At 39.3% G+C, this 21,885-nt stretch overlaps 1 long non-coding RNA gene across 1 annotated transcript in view; it reads left to right on the top strand.

Moving 5' to 3' along the window:
• Nucleotides 1–12,684, top strand: part of LOC111091039 — a 33,225-nt gene extending 20,541 nt beyond the window's left edge. The window contains exons 3-5 of the long non-coding RNA XR_005373740.1: nucleotides 11,861–11,959; nucleotides 12,071–12,200; nucleotides 12,326–12,684. This is a non-coding gene — a long non-coding RNA (uncharacterized LOC111091039). The remainder of the gene's footprint in view (nucleotides 1–11,860; nucleotides 11,960–12,070; nucleotides 12,201–12,325) is intronic.
• Nucleotides 12,685–21,885: the final 9,201 nt, after the last annotated feature.

Here is a 21,885-nt window from a genome sequence, read left to right on the forward strand (position 1 = left end):
ATTAAAATAAATCCTCAACAATTGAAATCAAACAACCTGGTTAAAAAATTAGCCAAAAACCTTGACAGACACCTTGTCAACAAAGATACAAACGGCAAATAGCATATGAAAGATGTTCCACATCCAATGTCATCAGGGAAATGCAAATTAAAACAAGATTGTCACTACACGTCTATTAGGATGACCAAAATTTGAAACACAGACAACACCAAATGTTGGCCAGGATGTGGAACAATAAGAACTCTTATTCATTGGTGGTGGAAATGCAAAATGGTTCAGCCACTCTGGAAGATAGTTTGCCAGTTTCTTGCAATACAATACATATCATGCCCTTACCGTGTGACCTGGCAATTGTGCTCCTCAGTAGTTACTCAAGGAGGTGAAAACGTATGTCCATGTTTATAGCAGTTTTATTCATTATTGCCAAACTTTGGAAGCAACCAAGCTGTCCTTCAGTAGGTGACGTGGTAAATAAACTGCAGTACATCCAGACGGTGGAACATTCCTCAGTGAGAAAAGAGATGAGCTTGAAAAGCCATGAAAAGACATGGAGGAAACTTAAATGCATATCGTTAAGTGAAAGAAGCCGATCTGAAAAGACTACAGACTGTATGATTTTAGCTATATAACACTCTAGAAAAGGATAATTACTTGGCAGGGCCTGGTGAGGGTAGTACAGACGATTGTAAGGGCAGTGACAATGCTCTGTATTTTGCCATGTATGCTAATACTGTGTATCACTGCCGTGGTGGATTCATACCATTATATATTTGTCCAAACCCACGTGATGGTAAACTACAGATATGGGGGATTTATGAAGAGTTGGTGTAGGTTCATCAATTGTAACAAACGTACTGCTCAGGTGGGACATGTTGCTAACAGAGGAGGTCGCACATGTTGGGGAGGGGGAGAAGGCATATGGGAAATCTCTATATTTTCCTTTCAATTTTGCTGTGACCGTAACAGTGCTAAAGAAAGAAAGAAGAAAGAAAAATAAAGAAGAAAAAGAAAGAGAAAGAAAGAAAGAAAGAAAGAAAGAAAGAAAGAAAGAAAGAAAGAAAGAAAGGAAGGAAGGAAGAAACAGGGTAAATAGAACAGAGATTTTATCCCGACATTTGGAGTCTTTCTGCCATAAGAGCATTTGCTTTGACAGCTTCTTGTGTCTAGAACAAGTAACAGCAAACGTCTAGAACAAGTAACAGCAAACGTTTTATGTAAAGTACCAGGTGGTAAATATTTCAGGCTTTGAGACCAACATATAGTCTGTTGCATATTTTTTTTTTTTTGGTTGTGGAGTTGTTGCGCTTTTTTTTTTTTTTTTTTTTTTTTTTACAGCTCTTTAAAAGTGTAAAAATCTTTTGGAAATAGCAGTGATGATTGCAAAACATTGTGAATATAATGAATACCAGTGAATTTCACACTTAAAAATGGTTAATAAAAACTGGCCCAACTTTTTTACCAAAGGAAACATCTCATGTTCTTTCTCCCTCTGCCATCCTGAAGGAACCAACAGAAGCCAAGTGCTGAAGATGGTAGAGTGAGATGTAAAAAGCTTGACTGAGTCATTGTTAGGAGAACCACCCAACAATCAGGACTAGCTGTTGCAGATTTGACATAAATAATTTTTTTATCATTTGGAGGAATTATAATCTTCATACATATAATTATATGGTTTAACTATAATTACACACATAGTAATTTTACACACACACACACACACACACAAATGGCAGCTAAATCAAAGATCTTAAAAATCTCAGGGAATCTTAAATCCACATGCCACAATATCTGATTTTTCCATTGTCAAACAAATGCCTAACTTATAAAAGACTTGGCCTCTAATGTTGATTTTTATAACCTTTTCTTTTTTTTTTTTTTAACCTGGGATGAGTTATTTTGCCTTTCTGAGCATCATGTTTTCAAGAATATAATGCCTATTTCTTAATGCTACTTAAGGATTATAGAAAAAGATCCCTTGTAGCAGTGCCTGAAACAGAATAGGCCCTCAATGTATGTCCCTTTCCTCTTACAGCTTTGGATGTTGCTATAAATCAGACAAGACCAAAAATACCACAATAAAAAAAAAAAATCTTCATTCCTGATGCCCTGGTGTGGTTTGATATGGAATCAATGCCTCCAATGCTTTTCCAAAATTTGTAGTGGATCATGGATGTATCTCTATTAGTCCTTTGTAGTTCACTATCTTAGCTAAATTAGGTTAAAACTTTAATTTTCTAAAATAAATGAAGTGTAAGCCTACAAATGGGAAAGAAATCCATATCTTAATAAAGTATATTTCATTTGGATGTTCTTTCATTTCCTATTTACTCTCCAGGGCCTCCTTGAGCACAGCCAAATTGGAATCCTTAATTATAAGTAGCCTTTTGGAATTGCTTAATCAATGGTGACTTACAACAGAATTCACAGACAAACTTTGTTATCATAGCTACTTTCCAAAGGAATCCCTAAGTCTATATGTCTCGGTATATAATGTAATTTTCCTTTGATTTCTCTAGATAATGCCAATTAAACTGATTAAAGTAGATCTAAGTGCCTAAACTATACATACACATTTTTTTACGAGGAGTAGGGAATTTATTCGTAGCAGAAGATTTACGCTAGAGGTGTCCAAGCTCTTCACAGACTCTTGAGAGCTTCCATAGAACCTTGGAATAAGGACCAGAAAGGTATAAATGTGCCAATAGTATGGTGCTATGACTCTAAATAATCACCTGTATTTTTAAAAGACCTTAAGTGTTTTTATAATGAAGAGGTCTAGAGGATGTTCTAAGCAAGCAACAGTGAAGAAAAATATTCGGGTAGTTTGATAACAGTCCCTATCTCTTACTAGGTTTGTTGCTTCTAAATAGAGTTACCTGGCAGGTGTTGAAAGGTGCTGTCGTAGTTGAGTTGGTGCTTGTAGGTACGATTAACCGAGTAAGAGCATACTGTGTCTTTCCACTCACTCATGTTCTTTTATACAAACAAACTCTTCATTTAATACTGTTTACATTGGGTCAAACATGACAGTTAGGGTGTGTTTATATGCAACTAGGGAGCTTATTTATTCAATTTATGTCCTCAGGCTTAAGAAAAGCCACACTCCTTAAATCTTTTAATTTATATTCAAAACAACTTTTTAAAGATTTATTTATTTGTTTTAGAGAGACAGAAATCACGGAGGGAGGGGCAGAGGAAAAGGGAGAGAGAATCCCACGCAGACTCCATGCTGAGCTTAGAGCCCCATGTGGGGCTCAGTCTCTCCATCCGGAGATCACAACCGGAGCCAAAACCGAGAGTTGAACGCTTAAGGAGACTGTGCCACCAGGTGCCCCTGTTCGAAACATTTTAAAGACGTTTGTATCTTACATTCTTTTTTGATTATTCAGAGCAGTTCTGGTATCAAATTCCTTTCAGGCAGCAATTTTATAATTTTTCGTTGACTACTATTTATTAGAGACACAAATGGAGTCTTGCAGGAAAAAAAAAAAAGTGACTGGAACCAAGGCTGAAGGTTTTATTCAGCTGTTAAGCATCAGAGAGCCCTGAAGATAGGTAACTACTGAGTCAAAGCAGGTTGGAGCTTCAGAAGGTGAGGAGAAGAGGAGGACACGTCCTTGTCTTGGGTTTGGCTGGGGTCAGTTTCCTCATAAAATGCTGTGAAACTCACAGTTGGAGAGTTTCCGGGGTCTGTGGCTCTTGCTCTGGATAATTAGGGCACTCCCATTCCAATGTCTGATCTAACAGGACTTTCCGAGACCCATTTTTGCAAAAGACCTTTCAGTATGGTGGTTAAGTAGTATGAGGGGGGCATCTGGAGGGAGCAAGGAAGCAAGGAAGCAAGCAAGAAAGGGAGAGAGAAAGGAAGAGAAGGAAGAAGGAAGGAAGGAGGGAGAGAGGAGAGAAGGAGACAAAGGAAAAATTGGGGACTTTCTATTTTGCCTGTTTTTTTCCTTTTAAATAGTACAGAAAAGGAACATTTTTTATACTCTATGCTTTTCTCATTCGTATCTTCCCTTGTTTTGTTTTTAATCCACACAAGAAGCAGAAAAGGTCCTTATCATGTAATAATCTGTCTACATTTCTACAGTATAAAAAACCATGATTACTTTTATAACTAGATCGGCACAATTTCTTATTTTATCCTTCCTACGGACTAGCCACAATATTGTTTGTTTCTAAAGTCTCTTTTCTATCTTGTACTTAAAATGTCTGCAAGAGTTTGCATTGCTTTTTTAATATATATACTTTTTTATTGGAGTTTGATTTGCCAACATATTGCAATAGTTTGCATTCCATGCTCACCTTTACACATTCAGCTCTTTCCCTGAGAACGTTGCTAGCTCCTGGAAACATTCATAATCTCCTTTTTGACCTAGAATATTTTCTTAAAGACTTTAGAATTATAAAATCTCACAAATATTAGCGCATGGCTTTAAAATAATCACTTAAATAAAAGCTACGTTTTTAAACAGAAAATATTGCTTTCCCTTCTTATAGTAATAGTGTGAAATCTGCATTGATAGTGATAGAGTATCATAAAAGTCCTTTGGAACTTTCAGCAATGATTGGGCTATCTATATTTGGAAGTTAAAAATATTTTTTATCATAGTTTATTTTTCATGCAAATAAAACTTCCATTGCTTTGCAGGGGTTCAAACACACAAGTACTGTTTTGGAAATACCGGTTAGCGTATTGTCCCTCTTTATTTCAATCTCCTTCCCAGAAAAATGTGACTTACACACACGAGACTGAATAATTATGAATATTAATTCTCTTATTGGGATTCATAATTTATTGGAATTTTCTATGCCTTTAAGAAATGAAAGTCTCTGAGGAATACGTTTTGGCAATTGTTAAGCTTCTTATGCTAACAGAGATGCACACGTCATTATCATAGATTGGTCTGTGATTACTTTACACTGCAAACTATTAAAGTATCTTCTTAAAACATTAATTTAGGTAGAAGTCATTTTACTCTTCACTCCAGAGCAAACATGTATGACTGTCAAGCAGATGGACTTGGTACTTTGCTGACATCCACTAACTATTCAATTAATTTGCTCCCCTGATGGTTAACAGGCCCAAGAAAGCTATAAAATATTCATTTCACTCCTTTAAAGTCATTCACAAGAGACTGGTGGTTTGTATATCCTACTTCAAGAAGGTGCTTTGGCATTTACCTAAGTTGAAGTGGAGACAGAAACAGGCTTTAGGTGACTGGATAGTAAACCTCAGATGCATAAAAGGAACTATTTTTAGGTCAGCAAGATGCATCAGATCCATCCCATAAAAGCCCATTATCCATAGGGTTTTTGTTCTTTCCTTCCATCGCTTTTAGTTGGAATCTCTGGTGCTAATATCCCTTGAATTCCCGTTAATGGAGCTAACCAGTTGGTACAGTCATCAAGAACTGGCATGGATGCCCTAGAAAATGCAGGTGGTTGATAACTGTGTAGAAGGAGAGGGATATGCCTTTGGGGAAAGTAAAACTGCTCTAAGTCAGGTCCCAAGTGACAATTAAATAGTATGTTGTGACTATTTCAATTTTAGCCAACATTTCCATACGCCAACTTAGAATTGCACATTCTTTCTATGTAACTATGTTCCTGAGATTCAATTGTTTGCAGTTCTATTATTTTGAGTTATGATACTGAACAGCCAATACAGGAATAAGAATTTTCTATTTCACTGGAGGGCACTGGCTATATGACTACTGACATGAAAATAAACTGCCCCCAAGTACATTAGAACTAGAACGTAGTAAACAACACCCTCAATGCAATTTATGTCTAGTCCTTCAAAGGTCGACAATTTCTACAAGAAGCCTTAAAGTTTTATCTTGATTTTAGTAAGAAATGAGTTTCTGGGATCCCTGGGTGGCGCAGCGGTTTAGCGCCTGCCTTTGGCCCAGGGCGCGATCCTGGAGACCCGGGATCAAATCCCACGTCAGGCTCCCGGTGCATGGAGCCTGCTTCTCCCTCTGCCTATGTCTCTGCCTCTCTCTCTCTCTCTCTATTTCTCTATCATAAATAAATAAAAATTAAAAAAAAGAAATGAGTTTCTTAGACAATTAGGTTGCAACTATTTTATTTTTTAAAAGAGTTTTTATTATTTGGCAGAGAAAGAGCAAGCACAAGCAAGGGGAGTGGCAGAGGGAGAGGGAGAAGCGGGCTTCCCACTGAGCAGAGCCCGACATGGGGCTTGATCCCAGGGTCTTGGGATCATGATCTGAGCTGAAGGCAGGAGCTTGACTGACTGAGCCACCCAGACGCCCCAGTTGCAAGTATTTAAGGGCCTCAGTAACCTGGCACCAGCCTCAAGCATCAGTAGACACCTTACTAGTCTCTCACCCTCGGGAAGGAAGGCTAGAGGAAAGGGTAGACAATAGGAAGGAAGCAAGGAAGGAAAGAAGATCAACACGTACAAAGCAGCTCCGTGCTCGGACCTAGAGGATCAGCACTGAGCTGGCTCAACGTTCATAGAGGATAAGCTCCTGTGGGTTTACATCGGGAAGGGCAAAAGCATTCTTTCTCTTCTCTACATTTTTTCCAAGTGGGAGCAGCATAGCTCGTCATGCAGCTGCTACAATCAAATTCTGTGAATCCGATGCCACCAGTCCAACGTCTCTAAGACAGAGACAGGACCTCTGGAATTTAAGAACCACCCCAGTTTCAAAGCACTTGCTCTGTTCTCAAACTCCTGTCCCTATTCCAAGTACAGTCCAGTCCAGTTGATTGAGCCTCACCCACTTCAAGTTGACTCAAGAGTTTCAAATGGGAAGATGAGATCAAGCATATTCATTCTGGATTTTCCTTGGTGGGAGGATGGCTAAAATGTAGGCGTAGACTGGGATTGGTTTTCAGAGAAATAAAGTGTGCACAGGACGTGATTAATAAGGTATTGTCTAAAGAAGCTTAATATTCAGCTGAGGAGCTCATATGGGCTTCTTGGGCCAAAAAGGAATTGAGTTTATTGGAAATTTGGGGGGAAATAAATACTGCCCCTCCAAATTTCCATTATACTTGAAAGTTAACAGCCTAAAACTGTTGCACATTTCAAGCTGTTTGCTGAGTCTGGAAGCTTTGTGATTCAGATTAATCCCGGGGTGACTGCTTCCACCCCCATTGTTTTCTTTATTAGGAAGCAAAGATCCCCATATGTTTCTGTGTAAGACAGAATGACTCAGGCATTTTATATTTAATGCACCCTTGGATAGCTGCTTTAGATTTTATATGCTGGGACAAGAGCGCAGCAATCAACTGTGACACCGTCTGTTGATGAAATGTAGAGAATGGCCCTGGAGACAGAGTTTTATGTTCTGGTTGAAAATATGCAGAAATCCGAATCTGTTCAATGCTATTATTTGCCAATATCTCACCAATGGACTTTTGGTTCCAGCGTTAAATCTAATCAAATGATGGAAGTGATGGGATTGTCTTGATCAATGCAGAGATGAGGTGCAAGTTGCTTATCCCCTAATGTGTCTCATCCGCCAGCAACATGTTTACAAGAACTTCTGGGCAACTCTGAAAGAAAGAACTTCCATTTTTCTCGGGATGAGGTGGGCCAGCATTACCTGCAACCTCATTCTTTCTTCTATGGATTGTACTTTGACTAGATGCAGGGAAACTCTGGTGTAGACATTGGGCAGGCCTCCAAATATCAGCCCAGAACGTTAGTAGGAGAAAAACGTAGTTACCCAGCCCTATTTTCATAAGTGTGTTTTTTTATTCTCTCCACCAGTGGGTTTTAGTACCACCCACCCAGTCAGAAGTTCAATCCTCCACTCATGTTTTCTGAGAATCATTCTCCAACCACATCTTTACAAGTCCATGGTCCCCAAGTTCTATAGACTCTATCTACCCTCTAAATATTTCTGATTTCTGTCTCTCCCTCTGCTAATTTCTTAGTGGAGTCTCAATGGCTCTGCCTGGATAATCTTCACAGATTCATAATTAATGACCTGCACCCAGTGTCTCCTCCCCCTTATCTATTATTTATAAAACCATTGTCCAAACTGATGTCAAAGTAAAAAAAACTGCACAAGACAAAAGTAGCAGGAAAGGAAGACTTTATTCAAGACTATTTCAGTAAGGAGAGAGTGAAAACAATTCTGCTAAAATAAAAGGCTGCAGATTTTTGAAGAACTGGGATGGGAGGAAGTATATGTCACCCTGCCACCTGCCTGCCACCTGTTTTTGCTAATTGGCCTCACCCCCCCAAAAAAAGTAAAATTTCTCCTATCATCATCATCATCATAGGAGGTGGTTTTGCAACTTGGAACTAGTAGCCTAATGGAAGTTAGGCTCTTACTTCCCACAGAGACTGGGAGCTAGGCGAGCAACATTCATTGATGATTACATCTCAAAGGGATGGCAACACGCTCCTTGAAAGAGACAGTCTCTGGATTCTAAGACTTTAGAATTTTTTAAAATTAATTAATTTTTTAATTCATTAAAATAATTTAATTAAGTTTTTTAATGTGATTTTTGAAGCAAGAGGCTTTTAAGTAGATTTACATGCATTTCAAGGAGATGGAGAAAGAAAATGCAATTACGAGTTTTCTAAAGTAAATGCTCTACGAAAAAGGAGGTCAGTGGTCTGTAGACAGAAAGAAACCTGCCTAAATTTGGTCAAGCCGAGGAGAACTGTAAGTCCATCTTGGACACTGGCAGTAGAGAGATGTGTCTGAATATGGACGCGGCAATCCCCTGCTTAAGAATCTTTGTTTCTTGTCCTCATATAGGATAAAACTGAAACTCCTAAGCCATCCTGTAAGACCATTTTCATCATCTGACACCTGACCTACCCTTCTGTACCTCTGGGCTCCAGACATTCTGGAGTCTTTCTTACCTTTCTTGGTTCCTTGCCTTCGTGCCGTCACATATGCTGTCCTTACTGCGAGGGATCCTTTCCCTGCCCTGTTTGCCCACCAAACTCACTCCGTCTCTGTTGCAGCCTCTGCGAAGCTGTCCCAGACGAAGTTATTTACTCCTTCACCGACCACATAGCTTCCACATAATTCTGGTGCAGACTTGTGAAATTATATCATCATAGGGTGGTTCCGAGTCTCTCGAGGGTTGAAGCAGTTGTAGGTAGAAGTGGTATATTCCTTATATTATTTGTCTAGTTCCGACCACAGGGCCAATCACCTTGGAACTACTTATTTAATTAGATTAAAGATGTAGTTCTTAGAAATAATATCGTGATCTACAAATAGAGCTCTTAAATATTCTCAATAGTAGCAAATGACCATCTTTGGATTTATCATTTTTATTATTTTTAAAAATAATAAGTATATGGGGATCCCTGGGTGGCTCAGAGGTTTGGCGCCTGCCTTTGGCCCAAGGTGCGATCCTGGGGTCCCGGGATCGAGTCCTGCATTGAGCTCCCTGCGTGGAGCCTGCTTCTCCCTCTGCCTGTGTCTCTGCCTCTCTCTCTCTCTCTATGTCTATCATGAATAAATAAAAAATAAAAAAATCTTAAAAATAATAAGTATAGTTTGGAACTATATTTGGATAAAGAATATAGTTAATCGTGTTCTTAAAAATCCATAAGTATGTTTTCACCTGTTTTTTTTAAGCTGTGTCTTTTTTTAATGTAAGTCGGTGTTTGCCAGATTTTCTTTTTTTTTAATGTGATTTTTGAAATTAGCACTCAAAGTTTAAGCAAAAAGCATACAATATTAAATGGGAAACTAGATCCAAGGACTCGCAAGGACAACGCTGACTTAGATAAATGACATGGTTGTGTCTGTTAACAAATTAGTCTCAGCACTCTATTGGTGTTTGCAAAGCAGCCCTGGGTAGGGTTATATCCTCTGTGAGTTCTTAGTAAACATATGTTGGCTGAATATTTTGGAATATTCCATTGTTTATCACAGCAAACTAGGCACTAAGTCCTCTGGCTGAAAAAGTTTAACACATTCGCAGCACTGTGAAATCATGCTTCATGAGATAGTGAATGCGTTAGTCAGGTTTCTTGTAATGCCCAGAGACTCCCCCAGTGGAGAGCTGCCCTACACCTGCTAGTGAATGAACTTCACTCCCCAAGGGGGCTTGGTTCAATTTAAAGTTGGTTCATTTCTGTTAACGTGAATTATTTAAATCTCCAAAGTCTTTGGGGATGGAAAAGACATTCTTTAAAATTCTTTAAAAGATAACTCAGATCTGGCTACGTTAAGTTAACTCCATAGAGGAGGGAATGTAGCAGGTCATGTCTATTTGATAAAAAATAAGTTGGAAAACTTTAAAAAAAAATGTGTTGTTGCTGTTGAATATAGCTTACATACAGAGAAATATCAAAATCTTTTTTTTTGTAAATTTATTTTTTACTGGTGTTCAATTTGCCAACATATAGAATAACACCCAGTGCTCATCCCGTCAAGTGCCCCCCTCAGTGCCCGTCACCCAGTCACCCCCACCTCCCGCCCACCTCCCCTTCCACCACCCCTAGATCGTTTCCCAGAGTTAGGAGTCTCTCATGGTCTGTCTCCCTTTCTGATATTTCCCACTAATTTTTTTCCTCCCTTCCCCTCTATTCCCTTTCGCTATTGTTTATATTCCCCAAATGAATGAGACCATATAATGTTTGTCCTTCTCCGATTGACTTATTTCACTCAGCATCATACCCTCCAGTTCCATCCACGTCAAAGCAAATGGTGAGTATTTGTCGTTTCTAATGGCTGAGGAATATTCCATTGTATACAGAGACCACAGCTTCTCTATCCATCATCTTTCGATGGACACCGAGGCTTCTTCCACAGTTTGGCTATTGTGGACATTGCTGCTAGAAATATCAAAATCTTAATCTGTGCATACATTCGTGCACAGATTCGTGCATAGATTCTTGTCATAAACACTGTGTTGAGTCTCTCTTCTTTCATTTTAGCATAATGGTCTTGGTGAATTTTATAATGATGAATCTCTAGATTTGCCCATATTGTTGCTTGTTTCAGCAAGTTGTACTTTCTTTTACGTAGTAGTGTTTAATTGCACGTCTATACCACGTCTTGTTGAACTATTCTCCTGTTGGTGGACAGCTTGTTTCCAGGTTAAGCTATTATGAAAAAATTATCACACTGCAGGTTCAGAGACATATTAAAAATTATTTTCAAAGATAAAAAAAAAAGAGTACGATTGTTGATAAGTATATGCTGGGCTTCATAAGAAACTACCAAACTGTTTTCCAAAGTTATCACGCTATTTAACACACATGGAGCAATAACAAGAGTTCTAGTTGCTTCACATCCTTTCTAACATTTGCTGTTGTCAATCTTATTCAGTGTAACCATTCTAGATGGTAGGTAGTATATCCTCATTGTGGTTTTGAATCGCATTTCCCGGGTGATTAATGGTATCAAGTACCTTGTCATGTATTTATTGACCATTTATATGTTTTCTCTGGTGCCATAACTGTCAAATCTTTCACACATTGGATTTTTTGCCTTTTTTATTAAAAAGTTGTAAAAGTTCTTAAATATTCTAGGGGGAAAATGCTTCGTTGGATATTTGCATTAAGAATACTTTCTCCAGGGGCACCTGTGTTGCTCAGTTGGTTAAATGTCCAACTCTTGATCCCAGTTCAAGTAATACTTTCTCCAATCTGCAAATTGCCTATTTATTTTCTTAATGATCAGTTTTCATGAGCATAAATTTTAGTTTTGACGTGGAACTTATTGATACTTTTATGGTTACTGCTTACTGAATCTGCTCTAAGAAAGCTTTGTTTAAATCAAAGTTGTGAAGGTCCTCTTATGTTATCTTCTAGAAGTTTTATGTTTTAGCTTTAGGTGTAAGTGTATAATCCATCACAAGTTATTTTTTCTTTATGATGTGAGATGTTCTTTTTTCCTAGGTGAATATCCAGTTCCTCAAGCACTACGCTGAACAGATTTCAATTTCTGTGTTGAATTGCTTTGGTCTCTTTGTATGAAGCCGTTTGATCTACATGCAGGTCTGTTTCCAACCTCATCTGTGGTAGGAGCCACTGCCTGACTTCTAGTGTCAGACCTGGGATGCTGGGGTTCCCCTTAGTTTCCTCCTTCACCCTTGTGCCTCCACACAGCAAGGGGAGGGATTTCCCTCAGCCCTCAGTCCTCCTCCAGTGGTTGACTGCCGTTCCTCGGCACCTGGTAGAAGGCTTGGAGTTCCTGTGAAGTCCGTCTTCTCGCCATCATAACTGGGAAGGCTCCTATGTGAGTACCTCAGAAGAGTCTTGCTATCTTGCCCCACCCTCCAAAGTAGACTGCTCCTGTCTCATATCCAGTACAAGGCCTGGAGTGTGGGAGAGCTTTTCTCAGTTCTCTTGTTTTGTCCTCAGACTACAACATGCTGGGACACTTCCGCTGCAGAAGGGTCTCTCCAGTCTCCTGCCTTGCCACCAATCCCTCTGCTGAGTACCCAGTGAAGGCCTATGTTAAGGGCTTAGCAGGGTAGTTCGGAGTCATTTGTGGACCCTGGACGGTCTCCAAACTACACTCTCACCTACACTCAACATTTAGAAATCCATATAAGTATTACCAGTTTTCTTCCTACCGTTTTTATGGCAGTTTTTTCTTCTGCTCTGCTGAAGATTAAAATATCCATGGATTCCATATCTCCTAAGAGCACTTGGCATTTCTCATATTTTAATTGATTATGTTACTTTCAGACATTAGGTCTTCAATGGGTTAAAAAAATAAAGTTTTTTTAATAAATTTATTTTTTATTGGTGTTCAATTTACCAACATACAGAATAACACCCAGTGCTCATCCCGTCAAGTGCCCCCCTCAGTGCCCGTCACCCAGTCACCCCCACCCCCCGCCCTCCTCCCCTTCACCACCCCTAGTTCGTTTCCCAGAGTTAGGAGTCTTTATGTTCTGTCTCCCTTTCTGATATTTCCCACACATTTCTTCTCCCTTCCCTTATATTCCCTTTAAAATAAAGTTTTTTTTTTTATGATTATCTGGCTTATTCTTATTTTGTGAGTGATCAATTTCATCACAACTAAAACTATGATACAGGGATAGACTTCTCCATCAATATTTTTTTTAATACCAGAGAGAATGTCTTCTGCACTTAGCTTCCCAAAATACTTAAAATAATTTATTTAAAAATTATTTAAAGTTTAGTAGCTCTTGCACTCACTAAACCAACAGATTCTTGCCCCCCCAAAAAGAGTATTTATAGGATTTTCAGCAGTGTTGTAAAATACTTGTATAATACTGAGGATTTGTTTTAATTGTGAGACCACTTTTCCCCCAATGGCCTCAAAATATTAACATTCTGTGACAAATATCATATGAACCAGTGTGACTTATGAGATGTGCTGACATCATTCCCCCTGTTACCGATGCTATTTGAGTGAATTCTCTTTAAACAACCAAAATATGCTTTTTAGCAAGATAAATTGCACTAGTGGCTCATTGGTGAGTAGTATCTACATACTCATAATAGTTAAACCTTTAGTATTAGTTGAACCAAAGACTTTGGTACCACTGTATTGGTACAAGGGCAAGTACATGGTGGGAACAGGGGAAAGGGAAAGGAAAAGATCACATCTGCCAAGGAGAAGAGTCACCAGATAATATCTAGGGTTAAAACTCTATTCATTTTAGAAATAAAGTATAAACTTAGCATTTAGAAATAGGAAGACAAACATGGAGGTGTTACCATTTTTGACAGTTGATGTCACCTGGGAGCAGGACTCAGGCATGGAGCATGGGAAGGCTTTTGTTGGCCTGTGAAAAAATACATCCATAAATTATTTTTGTTAAAGAGAGAGAGAGAGAGAGAGAGAGAAATTTAATAGAGCAGAACCTGCAGGCATGGGTCTTATAGAAAAATTGGTACAAAATTATCTTTTATCCCTGATACATTTTGTACCAAAACACAATTTATCAAATTTGAATATTAATGAGATTTTAGTACTTTTATTTTGAAGTAAAGAGGAAAAAAGCTAGCTGCAGAAAAAAAATCTCCTGAGCTGGCTGAAATGTACTTAATTTTGTAATACCAACTCCCAAGTTTAGATAATCACAAATAACGTATCACTCCAAATAAATGATCCCCTCTTTTGAATGTTTTTGTAAGGTAAAAACACATTTAGGGCAACACTGGTGGAGGAAATAAGTCATGGTATTAGCTGGAAAGGCACACAAAGAAGGACGGGGTAGTCCAACCCTCTCTTAGTGAAGAAGGAAATTAAATAGGATGGAGAGAATGAGAAAAGAAAAGAGGAGGTGGGATAGTTTTTTTTATCTATTGAGAGACTTTGTAGCATCTTCTGGAGCTGCTAACTTGTTGTAAAGCACCATCTCCACCCTCCTCAAAATTTAAGACCACCAAAAATACACCATATTTCCATATCCTCATAACAAATCTTTGAAAATAATTTCCACTTTTGGTTCAACATTCACAAATCAATCAGTGTGATGCAGCACATTAATTAAAGAAAGGACAAGAGCCATGTGATCCTTTCAATTGAGGCAGAGAAAGCATTTGACAAAATATAGCATCCTTTCTTGATTAAAACTCTCCACAGTGCAGGGATAGAGGGAACATACCTCAATATCATAAAAGCCATCTATGAACGGCCCACAGCCAATATCATTCTCAATGGGGCAACACTGGGAGCCTTTCCCCGAAGATCAGGAACAAGACAGGGATGTCCACTCTCACCACTGCTATTCAATATAGTCCTAGAAGTCCTCGCCTCAGCAATCAGGCAGCAAAAAGAAATAAAAGGCATTCAAATTGGCAAAGAAGGAGTCAAACTCTCCCTCTTTGCAGATGACATGATACTTTACATAGAAAACCCAAAAGACTCCACCCCAAGATTGCTAGAACTCATACAGCAATTTGGCAGTGTGGCAGGATACAAAATCAATGCCCAGAAGTCAGTGGCATTTCCAGACACTAACAATGAGATTGAAGAAAGAAATTACGGAGTCAATCTCATTGACAATTGCATGCAAAAGAATAAGATACCTAGGAATAAACCTAACCAAAGAGGTAAAGGATCTATACCCTAAAAACTACAGAACACTTCTGAAAGAAGTGGAGGAAGACAAGAGATGGAAAAATATTCATGCTTATGGATTGGAAGAATTAATATTGTGAAAATGTCCATGCTACCCAGGGCAATGTACACATTTAATGCAATCCCTATCAAAATACCATGGAGTTTCTTCAGAGAGTTGGAACAAATAATCTTAAGATTTGTGTGGGACCAGAAAAGATCCAGAATAGGGAGAGGAATGTTGAAAAAGAAAACCGGATCTGGGGGCATCACAGTCCTGGACTTCAAGCTCCATTACAAAGCTGTGATCATCAAGACATTGTGGTCCTGGCACAGAAACAGACACATAGATCAATGGAACAGAAGAGAGAACCCAGGAATGGACCCTCAACTCTGTGGTCAACTAATATTTGACAAAGCAGGAAAGACTCTCTACTGGAAAAAGGACAGTCTCTACAATAAATGGTGCTGGGAAAATTGGACAGCCACGTGCAGAAGAATGAAACTGGACCATTCTCTTACACAAGAGATAAACACAAACTGTTTTGTGTTTATACACAAAGATAAACTCAAACTGGGTGAAACACCTAAATGTGAGACAGGAATCCATCAAAAACACCTAAGTGTGAGACAGGAATCCAATAAAAAACTAAAGAATCCATCAAAAACAGGCAGCAACCTCTGTGACCTTGGCCACAGCAACTTCTGCTAGAGACATCTCCAACGGCAAGGGAAACAAAAGCAAAAACGAACTATTAGGATTTCATCAAGATCAAAAGCTTCTGCACAGCAAAGGAAACAATCAACAAAACAAAAAGGCAACCTATGGAATGGGAGAAGATTATTTGCAAACGTCTTATCAGGTAAAGGGCTAGTATCCAAGATCTAAAAAAAATTATCAAACTCGACACCCAAGAAACAAACAATCCAGTCAAGAAATGGGCAGAAGACATGAAAAGACATTTCTCCAAAGACATGCAAATGGCCAACAGACACGTGAAACAATGCTCCGCATCACTTGCCACCAGGGAAATACAAATCAAAACCATAATGAGATCCCACCTCACCCCAGTGAGAATGGGGAAATTAACAGGACAATAAACAACAAATATTGGCGAGGATGTGGAGAAGGGGGAACCCTCTTGCACTGTTGGTGGGAATGCAAACTGGTGCAGCCACTTTGGAAAACGATATGGAGGTTCCTCTAGAAGTTAAAAATGGAGCTACCCTACTACCCACTAATTGCACTGAGTATTTACCCCAAAGATACAGATGCAGTGATCTGAAGGGGCACTGAATCCTAATGTTCATAGCAACAGTGTCCACAACAGCCAAACTGTGGAAAGAGCCCCGATGTCCATCAACAGATGAATGGATAAGGAAGATGTGGTCTATACACACAGTGGAATATTAGCCATCAGAAGGGAAAAATACTTACACTGACGTGGATGGAACTGGAGGGTATTATGTTGAGTGAAATAAGTCAATTAGAGAAGGACAGTAATATGTTTCACTAGTACGTGAAATATTAGAAACATCGCGGAGTCTCATAGGGAGGGAAGCCTGAATGAGAAGTCATTAGCTAGGGAGACAAACCATGAGAGACTCTTAAGAACAGGAAACAAACAGGGTTGCTGGGGGCGAGGTGGGCGGAGAGATGGGGTAACCCGATGACAGGCATTAAGAAGGGCACGTGATGTGATGAGCACTGGGTGTTATACGCAACTGATGAATTCTTGAACACTACATCTGAAACTAAGTATATTCTATATGTTGGCTAACTGAATTTAAGTTTTTTTAAAAATCCACTTTTGTTGGATCACAGAGAAAAGAATTTGAGAGAAGACAAGTACTTTGAACCATCACTTCAAATGATACTGTCTCAGGAAGAAAAGAAACAGATTTGCAATGAAATTTCCTTTTCCCCTCATCTCTTCCTACCTGATAGATGGGTAATTGCTAAGCAATTAGATCCACTTGTTTGTTTTTTTAGGATTTGAAGGACAAATTAAATAGGATTCCTCTACATATCGATTCCAACTTTTCTTTCTTTGAGTCGTTCACCAATTTTTACTTAAACTTGAGGACCTCTTGAAGCGATGCAATGTAAATAACCATGACCGCAAATGATTTTCTTGGAATTTTTTTTTTTTTTTAAGAGGAGTTAACACATTGTTAAATTGAGAATGCTCTCTTGGGGGGTAAATAATATCTGTGTTTTCTTATTTTAAATCTTTCTTAAAATCATTTGGTATTATTAAATAGGCCTTCCAGAGATCTGTTCTCTTGTCATTTAAAACACAAAAAGGAGGGAATGAACTCACATTGATGGAAATAGAGAAAGTGTATTTTTAGAAATCTATATTGTTTGGTTCAGTTGAGACCAGGGTTGAATATCTGATTAATATTACGTGAATGCTATCAGCTCTGCTCAGAAAGGACTCCTGACGGGATCCCTGGGTGGTGCAGCGGTTTGGCGCCTCCCTTTGGCCCAGGGCGCGATCCTGGAGACTTGGGATCGAATCCCACGTCGGGCTCCCGGTGCATGGAGCCTGCTTCTCCCTCTGCCTGTGTCTCTACCTCTCTCTCTCTCTCTGTGTGTGTGATGACTATCATAAATAAATAAAATTAAAAAAAAAAAAAAGAAAGGACTCCTGACTCACTGCTTCATTTCCATCTGTGCAGCCCCCAAATTTCAGTGACACCAACACACAAGCGCACAAGAAGACGGCAGTCAAAAAATGTACAAGATGTATAATTGCTGAGGTACCAGATGCATGCATTCTCACGCCAGGACCTCCTCTCTCTGTAGGCAAGCCAATAGGAATCCAGCTTTTATTCAAAGACTCGCTCACTGAACAGCAAGTCAGAGCAAAGGGAGGTAGTAAAATTCATATACTTGGTGACTGCAGACTCTGAGGCTGGTCCACACATCACTATGAAAGGAATATGTCAACTCTGGCAATGATAAATCAAGTCTTGAGCTACTGAACCCAAAAACATGAACTTTCCCTGCGTTTGCTTGTCTTTGTGGCCCTCCTTTATCTTTATTCCATTTATGGCCAAAGCTCCTTATCATGGAGCATGATATATTAGCCACCCTTCCTCCTGGGAGAAGGTGGAGAATGAAATGCAGAAAGATCAGATGTATCTCCTCTCACACTTCCCTAAATGAAGACGCTGAGAGCATGTTCAGTCTTTCTTATGGGCGGGACCAAAAATGTGAGGAGGGGAGGAGGGTGCCATTCAACTGCATTGTGTCATTAGATTTGTCCAGGTCCTTTGACAGAGAGGTATGTATCTTAAAAGGATAATTAAAAGTATGCAAGAAGATTTATCTCAAGGATATTCATTGAAGAGATGGTTCATAAGAATAAAAGAATGTAAACAATGTCCAAAAATAGAAAAAAAAGGTTTTTAGTAAGAAAATATATTACATTAATACAGTAGACTGCTATATGGCCATTAAAATCAGGTTAACAATAAATTAGGTGAACATGATTCATAAGATACTATATACAATATAACTTTATTTTTAAATTTAAGAAGTGTACATACAGAAGAATGGCAGGTTGCTCATAGTGATTATCTCTAAGTGGTGGTATTATATGTGATTTTAATTTTTCCTTTACTAAAGCCTGAAAAATTAATAAATGAAGAAGAGTTGATCAGGTCAATCACAATGAACGACACAGTCATGTCAGGAATCAGGAAGGAATAAGAATATCTGGTTTTTGCAGGAACCACTTCCCATCAACTGAAGAATTGATTAAAAAAAAACTCGTTTGGGGCCACCTGTTGGAAATTGCTATGGGTCTCTTACATGGATTTCTTCTAAAATAAATGTTAGCTGATTTTTGTCTTGCATATGTGACCCGACATTATTCACTCTCACTTGCAGGTGAACTAATTTGGATCGAAGATGCTATGTGAGACCATCGTGCCAAATAGGACCAGTCATGGGGGAGCGATTAAAGATTGGAGTCAAGGCACATATTGGTGAGGGGGTGGAGGGTGTCTTTCAGGCTTTCTTTTTTGTCTTAGGGGCTCTCTTCTTCTCATGGAACTGGTAATGTTAGTAAGAACTCTATGCCTAAGAGTAGCCAGGTGGACTCTCCTCTACTTAAGGGCTAAGGAAATGTTCTATTCTTTATTTGTTCTTCCTGAGAGGTTATTTTTACTCTCTTGGCCTGGGTGCTAGGCTTTGAGATTCGGGAGATGGGCTTACAGTGTCAAAGGCAAGCAACATCACCACTGCCGTCCTTTAGTTTAGCTTAGTTCAAAAAGATTCCATCCGGGGACTTGGGATTGCCCGAACCCAAGCTAGTGATAGTTGCCAACCCTAGTTGTATCGGTCTTCTTCTTCTGTACATACATCTGTCTTGGAAATCTCTCAGGAAAAGGTGGCCCTGGCAGCCAGGATTTGGGTTCTGACACCATGGTTCCTAGATGACCCCACAACACAACATGTAAGTGTCAGGATCTTTAGTGTTTGTATCACCAGGTGGCTGCAGAGACCAGGGAGTTACACAGATGTAAAAAACCAAGCAAGTGTGTGAGGCTTGTGACTGAAGAGAGCCCATCCCACTGACGTAAGAAACACTGAACTAAGCCGAGTATTTTACAAAACTATAAAGTGGCTTCAAACAGTCACCAAAATCCTGCAGAAATGTCTGAAATATCAAGGATATGAAAGAACCTAAGCCAATCTCAGGGGTGATCAGAAAAGCCAGGAGTCATGCATTCTTGATAATTCTTTCCAAAATATTCAGCTCCTGTGTTGGGTGAGCCACCAGAACTTCCTGGCAATTGTTTAGGACCAGCCTCTTGGGAGAGGATCTTGGGAGATCCTGCCTCTTTTTTCAAATACCTTTTTTCAGCCTCTTGGGAGAGGATCTTGGGAGATCCTGCCTCTTTTTTCAAATACCAATCATCATTTCAGTTTGATTAATTTTCCTGTAGGTGATCGCGAGGCCATTAAAGCAAGATCATCCAGAGTAACAATTCTGTTCTAGAGTTATTTGGAGAAACAGCTGTATGGAAAAGGTGAAAATGATGTGAGGAGAAAATGAAAGACAATTTTGTCTTTGTTCTAACAGAGAACATTCTGTGCAGCACTTAAGGCCAAAAAAAAAAAAAAAAAAAAAAAAAAACCTCACAGAAACTTTAATATGAACCTGGAATGGGAGATGCATGTACTGAACAAGCCGTTTGCCTTTCCACCCTTCTGGAACAGGGAGGAAGATTGAGATGGTCACAGGGGCGAGGAGAGAGCATCAGGAGATGAAAGGGATGAGGGCCCGATGACAACAGTCCTGAGGTCAGGGTCACGGTGTTGAGATGTCCTTCTCCACACATCTTTTTTGGTCAACTTCTTTGCATCTTTTAAATTTTTTGTTTACCTTCTTCAAGAGAGAACTTTAGCCTTGATCAGGCTCCTTTCAAGACTCGAGTTCCTCTAACAATCCCAAGAGTACGTCTAACAAAGTGCTTCCGTTTAGTACTCCAAGGAGGTAGAGATAGAAGTGTGACTCCGCCTCCCTTCCACCCACCTCATTCCCCTTGAGGTCCGGGCGCTTTAGCCCTGAAAGGTAGAAAACTTGGTTAGGACACTCAAAGTTCTGTAATACATACAACAAGAGACGAAGATAAAGTGCTGTGCGGTGTTGCATTTGCAAAGTGTGTGCAATAGTAAGTTACCTACTTGTTGGCCATGTGACAAATTCGATTAGCCATCCTAACAATGGTTTCCGTGAGCTTTAATGATGTCTAGAATCAAAAAATACTCTGCTGTCCCACTGGGTTCGTTCTTGTCATCCGTTGACAGTCAACAAATATTTATACCCTTGCCTTGTCAATGTGATAATTGAGTTACTGAAAATTATATGACATTTCTAGAAGAGGTTTTGTTCCAAAGATTTGTTCTTGAAATTGTCTTTTTGAGGTTCTGTCAATGAATTCTACTGTGTTGTATTTCTTGTCTCCAGCTACCAGGGCCCAGACCCATACATGGCCTCCATGTACACGTGAGGACCTAGGCAGGGTTAAAGATACCGGTTTAGATGTCTTCAGTATATCTGAGTAGTCAAGCATTTGGGGAGTTCCTCTCATGGGGTTACACCACCCACGGAAGATAGCCAAAGTCCCTTGGGAACATCAAAACACCCTGGACAGCAGAACTAACACCCAGCAATTGGGTAGATAAGTCAAATCCTCTCTTTTTGGACAGAATTGCCAAAATCAAACAATAGTACTAGAAACAACAAGTCTTTTTCTCCCCCCAACCCCAGATAAGCACCCAGAACTGTCTTCAGAAAAAAGGAGGAGGACACTCAGACCTGTGTCCTAGAAAAAAAGGAAATTACCTTTCTCCTTCTCTCTCTCCCTTTTTTGTTTTTTTTTTTTTTGGATGGTATCAATCAAGTTAATGGCTACAGCTTCCAGAAAGATCTCAGAGGCAACCTGCATTGTCACTGATGTACTTCCTAGCTCAGGGGTCCCCATGGAAAGGGTGTTCATTTTGCAGCTAATGTAAATTACAGTGCCTGTCTTTGTATTTCAGTGATTTGAAGTGACATTCTATTAAAGGTGTTCCTGACATAAACAGGATTAGGTGGTAATGGGAGAATTAAACAAGAATTACGCTTGGCTGGTAACCTTGAGACTAATGGTCTTCAGAATAACACGGAAGTCTTTTTCTTTTTCTCCATTTTTTATACCGTGATTTCTCTTTGCAAGTGACAACGTCAAGAATTGAAAAATTATGGAAGAACCTCTGTTTTCTATCACATGTGTTTACCACCATCTGCTCGGAGACTTTATCAATAATGAGAATTTGATAGTAGGCCAAATTAGTGTAAGTTCCCTGTTAATCATGACC

Source organism: Canis lupus, chromosome 19, assembly GCF_011100685.1.
Source record: "Canis lupus familiaris isolate Mischka breed German Shepherd chromosome 19, alternate assembly UU_Cfam_GSD_1.0, whole genome shotgun sequence".
Classification (NCBI taxonomy): domain Eukaryota; kingdom Metazoa; phylum Chordata; class Mammalia; order Carnivora; family Canidae; genus Canis; species Canis lupus.